At 57.5% G+C, this 13,102-nt stretch overlaps 1 protein-coding gene across 2 annotated transcripts in view; it reads left to right on the top strand.

Annotated features, from left to right (window-relative positions):
- Window positions 1–13,102, top strand: part of CASZ1 (castor zinc finger 1) — a 147,819-nt gene that overhangs the window by 33,650 nt on the left and 101,067 nt on the right. The gene's annotated exons all lie outside the window — the stretch shown is intronic.

Here is a 13,102-nt window from a genome sequence, read left to right as displayed (position 1 = left end):
TGCATGACTTGTTGGGGCTCTCCTGGTGGCCCACCAGCCCAGGCAGGACCCTCCTTAGAGAAGAGGCCACAGGTATCTTTTGACCCCGGCTCAGAAGTAGCCCTTGCTTAAGGCAAGTACTTACGCCTGGGGTGGGTAGTCTATAGGGCTTGTACTGTCAGATATTTACCTGCAGGTGTCAAACTTGGCAGTTCTTGGGGTGGAGGGTTGACACACAGCAGGTAACTTACCATGTATTGATCATTAGTCAGTATTCTCTTAAGATCCAGAGGGAACCAGCCCAGAGGGGTTGGGCGTTGGTAAAGTTGACAGCGTCTTAGGGTGGGGGCTGAGGCTGAGGGCCGAGAGCGTGGCTGGGAGGGCAGGGCTGGGGGCTGCTTCTCTTGCGTGTACCAGGCTGGAGTCCGCAGCTCCCGGCTCACCCACCTGTGCTCTCCCTCCTGTGCTCTCCCTCCATGGGCGCCAAGGGCAGACGTGTCCTGCCCCTCCCTCCAGTGGCCAAGTGCTGCAACTCTGGACTTTGAACTTGCAGGGAGGAAGCACTTGCAGAGATGTGTGCCTTGGTGCCCACTGGGGTTTGAGTGGTCCCCAGAGCTGCAGGCCTGGTCGTTTTGGGCCATGCCGCCTCGGGAACTAGCAGAAGCCCTGGGTAAGGCCTAGAGATTTGCAAATCAGATGTAAATGTGGCGTTTGGTTGTTGTGGTGGAGCAACCACGTGTCTGAGACTCTTCTTCCTGGTGTCCAGAATGCGATCGCCCTCCAGGAATTGGTCCATCCACATTTGAGATGCACGGCTGTTGTCCCCTGATGGCAACGGGGCCATGGAGGCTGTTGGCTGTGCAGCCCTCTGGCCGGGTCAGCACCGGCACCTGTACTTCTCTGCTCCTTCCTGGGCTCTTCTTGCTCCACCCTACTTCATTGATGATCACGGGTCTTGGGATGGCAAGCCCACGCGTCTTTGAGCCTCTGGATGGTCTCCCCAGCTCCCTGTACCCCGTGCGCGAGCAGGTTGCCAGAGTGCCTGTGGAGCCCCTTTCCAGGGGGCAGTGTTTGCCGGTTCTGTCCTCAGCGGCAGGCTTTTTGTTTTCTACATTCCCTCGGCAAAACATGCCCATTAGTTTTTCCCTTTCTGAACTTTCCACTCACGGTTGACTCCCAGGGGCCATGCCAGCTGGGATTTGCACCCGGCATGGGGTATGGGCTCCACGAGTCCTCTGGGACTCCTGCATCCTGGCACCGGCCGTCTTGGGCTTGATAATGAAGCTTGGGAACTCAGAGGGCTCCAAGTGGGAATGTCATGGCCGAGCCCCTTCTCACTCACCCGGCCCTTTGGTCACAGGCTAGGATCCTGTGTGGCAGGGGTGACCCGTGGTCTCAGAGGTGGCCTGCCTCACCACACCAGAGTGTGGGCTTGGGGCAAGTCTGTGCTCAGGCCTGGTCTGCAGGCCTGATCCTGTCTGACTCAGATTCTCCCCACTTCTGGCTATGCCACAGAAGATCTGGTTATGTTTATTCAGCAGTTATGGAGGGCCTGGTGTCTTCCGGTCACTAGGGACAGAGTGATAAGACGACCGGCTCTCATGGAGTTCTGGTTGGGTAAGCAGACAACAAACCAACCCACAGAAAACAACAAGGAAATCATTAGTGCGGAATGGAAATGGATGAGGTGGTGGGAAGTGACTGGGCAGTCAGAGGAGGCTCCTTTGAGGAGGCGACAGTTAGCTGAGATGGAAGGATAGGAAGTGGATAGCCATCCGAAGAGCGGTGGAATATTTCAGCAGGAGAGAACTAGTCTGGAGGAGCTGAGGCCGAGAGCTCAGGGAGCTCAGGGGACAGAGAGAGGCCCCAGTGCTGGGAGGTGGACGGGGTGGGGCTGGGGTATGTAGGACATGATGTGCCAGGGGAAGTTGGGACTTTATTCTTTGGGTGACAGGCTGGAGGGTTTCAAGCAGGGAGGTGAAGTGATCTGATTTTGTTTTAAAAAGATGGCTGGGGCTGCCGTGGTGAGAACGGATTGGCGGCGGCACGGGCAGAAATGAGGAGGCAGCCGCCTGAGTGAGAGTCTGAATTCAGCCACTGGGTTAAATTCTGGGATGGGGCTTTTGGTGATTTTAGGAACCAAGTGGAACCTTTCTCTTCGCCCTGGGAATGTCCCACAGACAGGTTTTTGTGGTTGTTGTTTCGTTCCTCCATTTGACATCAGTAAAAGTGGCTGAGACAGGAGGGGGAAATGGGCAGAAGGGGGCAGGGTCCATGTGTGTTTAAAGGGAGAGTAAAGCGGTCTTGCTGATGGATTGAATGGGGGAAGAAGAGACAAGACCCCAGGGTGACTCTTGCATTCCAGGCCCCTGATGCCTGGCCCTGCGTCTCCTCTCTCTCACCTGACAGTGCCAGGGGGAGAAGCACCACCCTGGGCGCTGTGCTGGTTGCTAAGAAAGCTTGCTGGAGTGCATTAGGCGCCCCTGGGTCAGCACCATGTGGAGGGAAGGCCCAAGGCCTGCTTGCATCTAGCACCGATTTCAGCAGGGACTTTCCAGCTCACTGTCCTTTTGGCCCTAAGATGCTGCACTGAAGCCTGTTTTGTGCCTTTGCTCCACGGGTTCTGTGCTGGGTCTGAGGTTGGGCCTAGAAGCTCGTGTAGTTCCTCTCACTGTGGCTTTCAATATGATCTCTGTGCCTGGATGCACAGAACCTCAGTTGATCAGCTTTAAGAGCTGAAAAATGGGTTTGTCTAAGACCCCCTCACTTCCAGACGGCCAGCATAGTCTCCAGCCCCAGCTCACGGGCAGGGATCCTGGCCGTCTTTCCACATGGCAAGTCTTTCCACAGTTCACAGTGTGAATTGCCGTAGGTACCTCGTCAGACTTGACTTGACCTAGGCCACTGTCCCTTTTTCCAGGGTTCCTGAGCTGAGGCTCCACTCTCCTGGGTCCTGGTATCATCTGCTTGGGCCAGGACAAGGCAGGCAGTCCCAGCAGCGATGCTGTAACAGCCAAGCCATCCCCGACCCCCCTGGGTGGGTGCTGTGTAGCCCAGACAGCAACCAGAGCCTGGCTGGAGTGAGTGTGAAGCTGTCCCGGCCGGCTGTGGAGGCCCCAGTGAGGACTTGCCCATGCTGGCAACATATTGGCAGCGATATGGGTCAGCTCAGCCCTCCAGGAAAGCTCTGGAGGCCTGACCTCCAGGGGGAGTGACAGGAGGGAGCAGAAGGGCAGGCTGGCGATGACGTCGTGCGGGGGGTGATGGGGATGTCCCAGACGCGCAGCTGGTGCCTCTGGCTCTAAGGGGGTGTCAACCAGTCTTCCTGGGTGTGTCTGCCGGCATCAGAACACTGGGCTGAGCCCTGGGGGAGGGTGCGTCTGGGTGGGCAGGCGTGTGTGTCCGTGCATGCATGGGAGGCTCTTCTGCTTTCTGCCTCCATGGCCTGCACTAGATCCATGGCCTTCACTCCTAACTGGACTGGACAGTTCTAACTCCGTCCTCCAGGGCTTTGATCTGGTGTGGGGCTGGCCGCTCCAGAGCCTGCAGCTGGGGTGGAGGCGTGGAGGGGTGGGATCTGGAGAGGGAGGTGCTGGCTGAGGGGAGCGGGGGCCCCTGTCCTCCACCCCCCCGCCAGATGACACCCTGGATCAGTGGACTCCAAGGTCGTAGCCACTTTGTACTGGGCAGAGACGTGATGGGGAGATGGTGTGGGAAGAGTTACTGATCCTTCTGGCTTCTAATCTGTGTGAGGATTCTGCCTGGTGTTGCCGACATCCCTGCCTTGGGCCTCCTTCCCCAGGTCTCCCTTGTGCCTCCCGCCTTCCTAGCAGCGTTGGAAGCCTCTGGGTTCCACCAGGCACAGACCCAAGGGGTGAGGGGTTGGGCAAGGCTGGCAGCGCCTGCCCGCCTGGAGTTACCCAGGGTGATGCGCTCGCTCCAAAGGGGACAGCGGCCCATGGCTTTGGGAGGGTTAACATCTCGTGGACGAGGGGAGAAGCACTCTGCCCTGCCTCCGTCCTGTGACCTTGGAGCCTCCACAGGAAGAACACGCTGGCGTTGGAGAAGCGACGGCAGGTTTTGCACACGAGGGGAGTCCCAGTGGCTGGGAACGCGTCGTCTTCTCTTGCAGATCTTCAGGTTCCCCCGTTCTGTCTTCTCCCAGTTTCCCTGGCCTCTCTGATTCTAGAATCCACCCAGGTATAGTCCTGGTCCGGGAGAAAGTCCTTCAGCCCAGAGGATACCACACTGAGGCATGAGGCCGCCCCCCTGGGCCTCCCCACACCGTCAGCTGCTGGTTCTCTGTTAAATCAGCCTTGGGGATGGTCCCCACCTTCCGCTCACCACCCAGTTTAGTCTGGTTTCTTGGTGCTTCAGGAGTAGGAGTCTTTTCTGACCCTGAGCCGCCTTCTGGTAGCCTGCGCTTGGGACCCCTGCGGCCCTGGGCGGTTGAGGGGAGGGAAGGTGTAATTAATCACTAGTTTCTTCTCCAGAAATGCTAATCGGGAAAAGCAATTAAAAGTAACTTTTTTCCCTTAGTAATCTGTGTTGAGAGCTGGTAATGAAGTTTAGGGCCGTTGTGACTCAAATATTTCAGCTTCACCGACTCAAGTCAAAACAATCCAAGCCCAGGAGTTTGCCAGCAGCAGAGCTGGGGCCGGGCAGCAGCTGGGAGCCCTGGTGTTCCCCCTTGTCACCGTCGTCCCACCGCGTGCTGCTTCCCGGGCAGAGAGAGTAGCAGTCCCAGCTGGAAGGGCAGGGTTGGGGTGGCGAGGAGATGGGTCCCCTAGGACATCCCTGGGAGGCCCAGAACGTGGAAATGCATCTAGGGGATGCTAGGACCAGGATACAAGTAACACTTGGTGTGCTGCAGAGCCAGGGAAGGGTGGGCTCGAATAGCATTGTGGGGGAAAGGTGGGTGTCTGGGGAGCCCACTGAGGTCGGCCAGGGCTCAGCCACATGGGACTCAGAGCCAGAAGAGGTGGTGGTCCAGATCCTGACCTCTAACCTCCAGGCATTCATTTTTCGTTTTCGTCTGTCAAGCATTTCTGATGCTTGATGACACTACAAACCGGGTTGGAACTGCAGCAGTGAACCAACAAGGCAAGAATTCCTGTCCTTGTGGCATTAGCATTTTCGTGGAGGTAGGCAAATGATAAATGAGTTAAAGAAATAAAGTAGATGTTGGATGGGACGTGTGTCGGGGAGAAAATTGAAGCACGTTTGGGGAATAGAATAGAATAGGGAGTGTGTGTGGCGGTGGATGGCTCGTCAGCTTAGGTGTGGCGTCTGGGGAGGGCGTCCCTGGGATGGTGACATTTGGGTAAGGACAGAAGGAAGTGAGGGAGCGAGCCACCCTAATTAATATCTGGGAGAAGAGGGTTCCTGTTGGGGAACAGCAAGTGTGAGCTCCCAGAGGCGAGAGCACCCCTGGCACGTTGGAGGACAGCAGGGAGGCTGGTGTGGCTGGAGTTGGGGAGATGTCGTGTGAGGTCAAGGGGGTCTGGCGGAGTGGCCCCCGGATCCTGCAGGCCTTGGAGCCATCGTGAGAACTCAGGCTTTTGCCCTGAGTGGAATAAGAAGCTTTTTGAAGAATTCTGAGTGACACGATCTGCTCAGGCACAAGCTCTTTATTAAAAAGCAAGACCCACTGCGGCTGGCTGCTGCTCTCATGGGCCGCCTGCGCCCCTGTCCAGGTGCGTCTGCACGAACCCCCGAGCCCCCTCCGAGGTGCTCTCCTGAGCGGACGTGAGGAGCGCAGAGGGGCTGTCAGCAATCGCCCTGCCCCAGCCCTGCCGGCCGCCACAGCCCCACCTCGGGGAGCAGTTCAGAAACGGGGTCTTGTCGCTTTAAGCCGCCCCCGGCCCGGCTTCCCTGGCCTGCTTTATCTGAAGTACAAGCGTGTGTTGTTCCAAGGACCGATCTGCTTTAGCTAATTAATAATCTGACAGGAGCCACCCAGGGGATTAGCCGCTGAGCTGAGCTCCACCAAGCCCCAGCAAACGAGTCCGGTACTCCTTGGGGACATGGAGGTGACTTTGGGGGGTGCGGGGAGAGGGGACCCCCACAGGTGAGCCATGGTGTTGGGCAGTGCAGTAGTGACCAGTGAGGGGAGAGGGTGGGTGGGGGACAGTTCTGAACAGGGCCCCTTGAAAGGAGACTGCTGTCTCGAGACGGGGGTGGGGGGCGGTCTCTGCCCCCTCGCTTCCAGTCCTGCTTGCCCACCAGAAACCGACCCCACCGGCCAGGTGCCACCTGCTGAGGAGTGGGAGAGCATTGCCAGATTTAGCAAATAAAAATACAGGATGCCCGGGGAAATCTGAGTTTCAGACAAACAGCAAATCATTTTCAGTGTAAAAGTATGTTCCATGTTCCATGTTTTGGACATACTTACACTGAAAAAAGTGTTCGCCGTTTATCTGAAATTCAGAGTTTGCCAGCGGTCCTGCATTTTCTCAGGCAACTCTGAGCACCTAGGGCCAAAGGCTGTGGGACTCCCTCCCTGGAACAGCCTGGAGCTCCCTCTGGAAGAGGCAGAGCCCTTGGGGGGCTGCTTGGGGGCTTGGCAAGCAGGGTGGGGCTGTGGCACAACGACCCCCTCACCACGGTACTGGGAGAGGAGGATGGAGTGAAGGTCAGCCATCTGTTTGGGCCCAGGTGGCCCTTGGCTGAGTGGAGTCCAAGTTCCCTCCAAAGGCACTGTGGTCTCTGGGCTGGGGAGCAAGTCCCAGGGCCACTTCCGCCCGGTGAGGCTGTCGTCTGGGATCAGTCCCCTGAGGTCGAGGCCTGAAGTTCCTGGGGTCATCTGGGTTAGGTGGTCATCCGCTAAAGGCATCTGCTCTGAGCCCAGGGAGAGGACGGAGGGATGGCTCCCTGTGTGGGAGGGGGCCAGGCCAGGTCAGGCACGAGGTCAGGGACAACAGCCTGCTCTGCAGGGCCACCTCCATGTTGTGAGGCCTCGGGGCACTGACCAGAAATACCCGTCTGCCCACGTCTCTGAGCTACCTTCAAGGCTGCCAAGCAGCCCCCTTGCCAGCTTCTTAGGGAGGGTGTGCCATCCACTGGAACTAGGCTGCCTGGGATGTCATTCCAGGGGTGGGGAGGGGTCTTTATTGGAAAATGTGATGGCATCCTTACTGCTCCCTCTCATGACCTCTCTCACCCGGGCTCCATTCCCACGGGTCAGAGAAGTCAGGGCAGCGAGAGGGGCCTGCTGCCAGCTGGTGGTAGTCCAGCCTCCTGCAGCCAAGGGGCCTGATGCCCAGGTGGGCACTGCCCCTGAGGTGTGAGCTCTGGCTCCTGCTGTGTTCTCTGGGAGTTAACAGCATCCTGTGTAGGGAGGTCTCTTCTCCCCCAGCCCCGGGCTGCCCTCCTCCCAGCCTTTCCCGGCACAGCCAGCTGGGGAGTCTTGTGGTGAGAGCAGAAGGGGGCTAGGGGTGCCGAGCCAGGGGGAACCTCTTCCGCTTCCCGAGCTCTCAGCCTCTTCCCCAGCGTGCCCCGCGGTTTGGCCCTGTTTCGCAAGCCGTCTGCTGCCCATGCTGCCTCTGACCGACATCGTTAGCATGGGTATTTATATTTCATTAACGACATTAAGCCCAAATGGCATTAAAAGCAAAGCTGGTGATAAATAGCTTATTAATAAACAGGGAGTGCTCCGTGCTGCCTGGCCTCTCCCAGCCCTGCATTAACCCTTGCTGCCCCAGATAAAGATGCGTCACCCCAAAGATCATCCCCGTGAAGATGGGCCCGGAAGAGCCAGTCACCTGTCTGCGTTCTCCTGACAGCTCTGAGGTCAGTGCCTCTTGGATCCTGGGCGGGCCAGTCCTGGGTCACTCGGGCTCACGAAACCTGGCCAAACCCCTCACAGCTTCTGATCAAATCATCATTACCCTGTCCTCACTAGTTTCGATTCTGGGCATAAAAAATTCAGGGAATGTGGCTTTCTGGGCTGTAAGCTCAGATCTTCCCCATTACTTTGTAGCGCTGTCTGAAAGGAAGCTTATAGAATATTTCGAATCAAAAAGAGTGATGCTTATGAAAATAACAACAACAGTCATGATCTCAGTGAACGTGTCCTGAGCGTAACTGCAAGCAGGCCTTCTGCCCATCACACCACACGCACCAGCTCCCGGCCACCCCGAGGGTCGTCCAGCTCAGGCTCATTTTTTACGTGGGAAAACCGACGCCCAGAAAAGTGAAGCAGGGTCACCAGCTAGAGCCCACGTCACACAGCTGCTGGCACCGGGGCACAGGCTGCCGAGCGATGCTGGGCTCCAGTCATTGTGCAGTCTTCCCCGAAGCAGGACCTGTTGCAGAGGGCCCTCCCGCCTCCTGGGCCTCGGACCTTTCAGGGCTTCCCAGCTGCGGCTCCAGCCTTGCTTGATTCCAACTCCTTGCCCTTGGGACCCCACTGCTCTGTTACTCTACACCCCTGCCTGGGCCCAGTGTGCCTGCACAGGCTGGCCGTCTAGAGGGCACAGCCATGCACCTTGCAGGCCACCACCCCTCCTAGGACCTAGAGGTGCCAACAGAAAGCCAGTGGTGTGTCCGTGGTGCTGTAGAGGCCCCAGTGGGCTTCTGCTTCTGGTTGGAGCAGCTTCTATGTGGTGCCCTCCTGCGGGGAGGGGGTACCGGCCAGGCCTTGTTTGTTTGGGGTTTTAAGTTGGGGTCTCTTGGATGTAGAGCCATCTCTTAACATTTCCAAGAAATAGGGGCAGACTCAGCCCTGGGTCCCACCCGCACCGATCCCACCTCAGCTCCCTAACTGAACTGACTGAAGGCAGGAGGAGAAACTGGAACCTGTCTGAACTTCGGCCCCACCTAGAACTCTCAGTCCTGCGAGCCTGAACCGGGGTTCTCACGTCCTCCCTGCCCATCTGGGGCTTTCTGGGCCCAGGCCTGGCAGAAGGGGAGAAGGGGCTCTCTCGGGCTTTTGCAGCATAGAAGGGAAAGATGGAGGGGAGCCTGAGGGGAAGATGCCGTGTGGTTCCAAGGGGAGGATGGCGGTAGAGGGCGCGTCGCTGGGACCATCTGGTTGTGTCTGGTGAGCACCTGGGGAGGATGAAGAGCTAATTAATTATCAGGACTCCTGCAGCCTCTGCCGGGGGCCTGGACTGCTGCTCTCAACACATTCCCAAGCTGGGAAGGAAGTTGGTGAGCAGAAGCTACAGGGCTCCTCATCCAAGAGGAATTCCACTTATCCCAATGGTTGGAAGTCTGACCACCCCCCGCAGAGCAAAGCAAGCAGGAGGGGAGCGGGCAGGGAGGCCCTTCCTGACTGACACGATAACTGGGACTGCCTCGGAAGGTCGGGTTCACTCCTGCTTCTCCTCCTGGGAAGACCTTCCAGCTTGCTGTGGCCGTGCAGGCCTCGGACATCACAGCAGGGCATGGCAGGTGGCTGGGAATGGGGTCGTGCTTGTCACCTACATTACACTTGGTGTACATTAAACCAGCGCCCAGAGAACCCAGTACAGCGCAACAGGGGAAAAGAGGTCAGCCAGGCCTGCCCCTGCCTAGATCTAGTGGTCAGACAGGAGAACTAGTTGGGAGAAATGTGTGACGGAGAGAGACAGACTTTGGAACCAGGCCGGCCTGAGTTGCAGTCAGGCCCACCGTTCTGTAGATGTGTGGCCTCACTTCACCACGCTTAGCCTCAGCATCCTCCCCTGTAAAATGGGCACGGTAGTACCTTCTTTGCAGGAATGTCATCTCTAGAGTGCCTGTGACAGGGCCTGGGACCCTTAGATGCTGAATGAGGGATAGCTGCCCCCCTATTGCTGTTAGACCCACTCCTAATCTGTTGTGTTAAAGTTCTGTTTGAGAAAGGGGAGAAGAAATGGCTAAAGAATACAGTGTATAATACAGCAGGGCACGGCCTGCCACTCTGACTGGAAGGCCAGTCCACGCAATGGGGATTCTGGAGCCTGTCCTCCTGTGCTCGGCTTAGAAGGGGCAGGAACAGAGGATAGCCTGTGAAAGGGGAGCACAGTGTACCCCACTCTCAGCGGGTGCCCGTTCTAAAGGGGAGCCACATGTGGGCGTGACACTGGTTCCGGGCAGCTGTGGGGAGCAGGACAGGGGTCTTCAGCGTGGTTACCCCTGCTGCCTCTGATGCCAGCTGTGGTGAGGCAGGGTCTCCCTCTCCCCCACTTGATTGTGCCCACTTGTAGTGCACTGGGCTTTGGTTGTGTGCCCACTTCACCATCCTGCCACCATGAGAAGGCAAGGATCGGGACGCCAGCATCTGCTCCCTCCTTCACGTGGGCTGGGACGTGTTCTCCTGGGCTCCTTCGCAGACTCTGGGTGGAATGCCTCCCTTCTGACCCTGGGACCTGGCCTTTGTTATAACATTAGTGGAGGCCACTGCTTCGGCCACATCTGGTACATGCTGGTCTTGGCACTTAGCAAGTTCCTCCCACCTGTGGGATTTGATTGGCCCACTGGGTTCTGTCTGTATGAGAGGCAAGAGCATGGACACACACCCTGTGCAGGCCGCGACCTTCCCAAGCACAGTGTAATCCTTTTCTTCCCAGCCCCACCCTTAGTCGAAGGTCACCTGTGTTCTTCAAAGGCCAGAGGCCGGACGGGGACTTGGGGGGGTGGTCATGGAGTGGCTGGTGCCTCCTTGCTTTCCTTGCCTTGGTGGAATGGCACAGCGGCCGGGGGTTTCGGTCACGTGCCCCTTGTCACCCAGAGGATTTCTGAGAGCGCACCTCTGGTTAGGAGGGTCCCTGCGGGGAGAAGCCTGCTCCGCCCACAGGATCTCAGAGGCACCCAACTCCACACGGGCCCAGGAGAGGGGCTGGGGAGGGGGTCGCAGCCTGAAGAGAGCTCCAGGGCGTGGGTAAAGTGCCGCTGAGTGGGAGGGTTGGTCCGTGGCCAAGGAGCTGGGCCTTGTGGCTTGATGGGCAGATCTTTGAGTGGGTCAAAGTCCACTCCAGACCCAAAGCTTTCTCCTTTCCTTGCTCCCTTGACTGCAGGGCTGGTAGAAACAGCTCACCTTCCCCTTGGCCCATGGCGCTCTGACCCCAGGCCAGCCTCCATGGGCTGGAGCATAGGGAGGCCCTGGGAGAAGGACCCAGGACCTGGGCTGGCCCTTGCTCGGGGTGTACAGTGCCCTCTTGGCTCTGTGCCAGCCCCCACAGTGGGCAGTGCCTGCCTAGCACTCTGATGCCCGTCACAGGCAATGACGGGCCTTCATCTGAAGCCACTGGACTTGAGGGGATGGAGGAGACCACATGCATATTCCTTCCTCGGGGAGCTTTCGCCTACTTTCATTTTCTTTTCGCCACTATTTTTTCTTGGGGTCTAATTAAAGACTTGGAGCCACTTACAGCCTGCGGTTGGCTTTTTATTTGGGTCCTTGGCAATTACCTCCTGCCCTAAAATAAGTTTCGATGGAGCAGGGGTAGGAGTTATCTTTTTAGCCAAGTTCTCAGCTTTAATTTTGCCGTGTGTATGTGTGTATGCGCATGTGTGTGTGACGGAGTGTAAAGAGGCCTTTCCTTCGTCCCCTTTTCCAAATCCTGCCTCCTACCCCTCCTTCTCACTGTCCCCATCTCAAGTGTCCTGCGGCCAAGGCTGAGCCTGGACAGCAGGAACAGTATGTCCTCAGCATCGCCCTGCCTGGAGGCAGCTCTGTGACAACAGGCAGGTCAGCTGCTGACTCTGTCCCAGTTTCTTCACCTGTGAACGGGGACAGCCAGGCTGGGCCCGCCAGAGGCTCCCCTGCTGTGCTGCTCTGGAAGGAGACCTCTTGCCACAGTGGAGTAGGTCATCCCTGGGGTGTGGGAAGCAACCACCAACGCCAACAGGCCGTGCTTTCCCCTGCCGGTCAGCACGCTGTGTATTTGAATAGCAGCGTGTAATCGTGTTCCCCAAGCTCTCTCCCCGCTTTACCCTCCTTGTCCTCCCGGCCACCCTGAGAGCAGCGTGATCACCCCCACTTTATAGACGAGGCTCCCTGCAACCAGAGATAATTAGTGGCTTTTCTGATGTCACTTGGCTTATAGGGGATAGAGCCTTGGGATTCAAACCCAGGTCCTCTGATCTTCCAAAACCCACACCCGGAACCAGCTGCATAATTTGCGGGACCCAGTGCAAAATAAAAATGCAGGGCCCCTCTTTCTAAAATTAAGAATTTTACGATGGCAGCTGTAGGACATTGAACCAAGCATGTGCCCTTCTGAGCATGGGGCCCTGTGTGACTGCGCGGATTGCCCACCCAGCAAGCTGGCCCTGCCCGCACCCCCTTGAATCCCCTTCACCTGTTTGCCTCTGTTCCCACCTGCGTGGTGAGGGGGCAGGGAAGTTACATAGGGGCCACCTGTGTTCTGTTTCCCTGGCCTCTGTGGCTTTTCCCTGCAGATGCAGTGCTCAGGTCCTCCCCGGTCTTGGCCTGTTGAGGAAGCGCACTGTACCTTAGCATGATACAGCCTTTCTGGGCTTCCCTGAGCCTCTTAGGGTCCTCTAGGCCTGTTTAAGGCCGCCTGAGACTTTAGGTCAGTCAGAGGTGAGGAAATCAAAAAAAAGGACAAAGAGGATTTGGCAACAACTCTCCTTGGGTGGAGGGTGCAGATTTGGGGGGATCAATCCTTCCAGTCCCACTCAGGAATTCTACAAGGTCTACAAGGTCTCTGTCAAACTTAAGCGTCAGGGGTGACCTGCCGAAGTATCCAGGTCATGCAGGGTTCTAATTGCTGTGTTTGGGGTAGAAGGTCAGGCAGCCATCATTGGGCTAACCTGGAAACTTCCTAGCTGGCTGTTGGGGACTTGGAGTAGCCTCGGAATCTTGTGGGGTTCACAGAAGTTTCCCAACAATGGGTGGCTTGATGGAGCAAATGGCTGGGCGTGTGTCCATGGGTACACTGGCATATGTCTGCGTTCTGGTGAGGACACAGCTCTCTGTGTGCTGGGCAGCTATTTAAATAAGAGCTGTCAGGCTCTTGCCAGCTTCCCTGGAAGGAGCAGCCTTTGCCTGCCCATCTCGGGACCACGGACCTTGTCAGTGCATGCGTGCCCTTCGTCTGTCCTGCTAAGAAGGAGAAGAAGCCTGGGTACCAAAGTCCTGGAGCTAATAGCACCCGACCCCCGGCTCTCCCTGCTCTTCTGCTTCCTTCTA

This window comes from Phocoena sinus, chromosome 1 (assembly GCF_008692025.1).
Source record: "Phocoena sinus isolate mPhoSin1 chromosome 1, mPhoSin1.pri, whole genome shotgun sequence".
NCBI classification, from domain to species: Eukaryota; Metazoa; Chordata; class Mammalia; order Artiodactyla; family Phocoenidae; genus Phocoena; species Phocoena sinus.
The sequence above is the reverse complement of the archived record's forward strand: the minus strand, read 5'-3'. Positions and strand labels throughout refer to the sequence as shown.